This window comes from Calliopsis andreniformis, chromosome 1 (genome assembly GCF_051401765.1).
Source record: "Calliopsis andreniformis isolate RMS-2024a chromosome 1, iyCalAndr_principal, whole genome shotgun sequence".
Classification (NCBI taxonomy): domain Eukaryota; kingdom Metazoa; phylum Arthropoda; class Insecta; order Hymenoptera; family Andrenidae; genus Calliopsis; species Calliopsis andreniformis.
This window is the reverse complement of record NC_135062.1, coordinates 10,406,863-10,408,950: the sequence shown is the minus strand read 5'-3', so window position 1 is coordinate 10,408,950 and position 2,088 is coordinate 10,406,863. Positions and strand designations below refer to the sequence as shown.

The window sequence follows — 2,088 nt, the reverse complement described above, 5'->3', positions numbered from 1 at the left end:
TCGCACTAAAGCAGGACATAAAATATTCAAAACTATCCAAGACTGCAAAAAAACTCAATCTCACGTTTTTCTGTAGGTACTGGCTTCCTCTATACTTGGGTAGAACAGCGATTTCATTGGCATAGTCCCATCGACAGACAGGGGGGCGACCGCGCGTGGCACGTTCACATGACAACGAGAGGAATAACTCATTAGCTTTGTGTAACGCGGTTGCGTTACAGGGGACAGGGCTCCGTCTATGTCATACAGCGAATTACATTAACCCTGGATGACAGAGATTCCCGTGGCGCGTAGCGATCACTTACACGCGCATACATCACTGTCCCATGGAAAAGTTCTCGCATAATTTTCGAATAAAGTCGAATATTTCCTCCGAGTTGCAGTCCATGGTAATACTCGCCGACGGAGGCCACCGTAAGTTGTAAATCTTTGAAGTGGCTTTCGCGCGGGTAAAGATTTCCGCGCAGAAGGCTCTCCTTATTTCTGCTCCGCGGGGCCAACAGAGGAAGAAGATAGAATGGCCAAGTTTAATATTAAGGTAATAAACCCCAGCAGTCTTGAATTCTTCACGGCGATATATCTTCGATTATGACATCGTGTTTCCAGAATTTCGCCTCTTCTTCTGGCCACGAAGCTACCAGCTCGGACCAGCTCGGTCCAGGTGTTGTTTCGCTCTTCGCAGGGAACTCGCTCGACGCGTTAGGCGCCTTTACGAGCTAACCAAATGCTCGTATTTTGGGCACATTGGCCACGAGAGAGCTGCAATCGTGCTACTTGTTCTCTCCGTGGAAACGTTTGCGAACGACCGCGGTTGAAGTTTGCATCTTGGGGCATTCGCTCGAATGACGTGAGTGTTTCACTCCGTGGCCTGCGATTGGCAGCTGGGCTATGAATTTCGATGGTAGAGAAGATAAGGGACGTTTCAGTCGCGAAGAGAATTTCGGTGGTATTACTGTGGTCTGGAGGGAGATATTTTTTAAGATGACAGAGCAGTACAATTTTATAAGCATTTGGGTCATAATTTGTGAAATATGTATGTTTGAAATTGCCTTTCGTGCATTCGTATTCTTGAGAGATTTGAGAATTAAAGTAAAAGTTAAAAATCTCGTCGTCTACAGTATATCCAAAGACGGTGGTCTGACTAATCTGCAGGTTCACCTTTTCTTAATATTTGACAATTTTCAAATCTTCGAAGCTTTCAGGTAATTCTCTAAAAAGAAGCAAATGACATTCTGCAGAGATATCTCAGCGTCACCAGAACAGGTGTCCATTTATAGTTCTCCCGTAACTATAAAGAATTTCACTCGAATTTATATGAGCTAATAAAACCGACGTTAAGAGAGCTAATAGAAATCAATTTATACGAGCAAAGTAGAGAAGAAAAAGCAATTAAAGAGTGTTCAGAATAGTCTCTCGCTTTCTTCTCCTCCCAAGACAATTTCACGTTTACTCGCAGCGCTCGTTGTTTCCTTTGGCACGTATTTCAGGATTTACCGAGACGGTAGCTAGCGTCGCGAGCACGCCTGGCACTGACTCGCATCGGCGTAGTACGAAATCACTCTGGAATAGAGAGAGTAACTATCGTAAATTAGGCGAATACCTTTCCCCTGGCGTGAATCACGTTTCCAAAAAAAAAAAAACAGCCTCCGCTTTGGTGAATCAACGAACACGCACGACCCAGATTCCTCGACTTAATCGCCTATGCAAACGTGTAAATCTGAACTATGAGTCCATATAAGTCAAAGATGCCCTTTGCAGAGTAAAACGGCGAGGAATTTTATAGCAGAGAACTCTTTCTCTTGTTTCATAAGAATACTAACGATGAGCCTGAGTTTGCTCGAGGATGTTGGCGAGATAAGAGGGATCCACGAACGAATTCCTTAGTCGACCTCTTAATTTACAATCGCACAAGCCTTTCATTGACTCAGTCAAGTGAATGACTCACTGGCCCCAAGATATTAATTAATCGCGGTATTTCTCGCCTCGTACTCCTGTCGTCTCACTCCCTAGGCTTCGGCTCCTCTGTGAAACATGAATTGAAGCGCGCTGGGAACATGAAATGCAACTGTTCAATGAACGAGGCACTTA

At 44.5% G+C, this 2,088-nt stretch overlaps 1 long non-coding RNA gene across 1 annotated transcript; it reads left to right on the top strand.

Moving 5' to 3' along the window:
• The first annotated feature begins 397 nt into the window (after window positions 1–397).
• LOC143181014 (uncharacterized) lies at window positions 398–972 on the top strand. Its single transcript, XR_013002212.1, has 2 exons — window positions 398–538; window positions 607–972. It is a non-coding gene; the product is annotated as an uncharacterized LOC143181014 (long non-coding RNA).
• The last annotated feature ends 1,116 nt before the right edge of the window (window positions 973–2,088 follow it).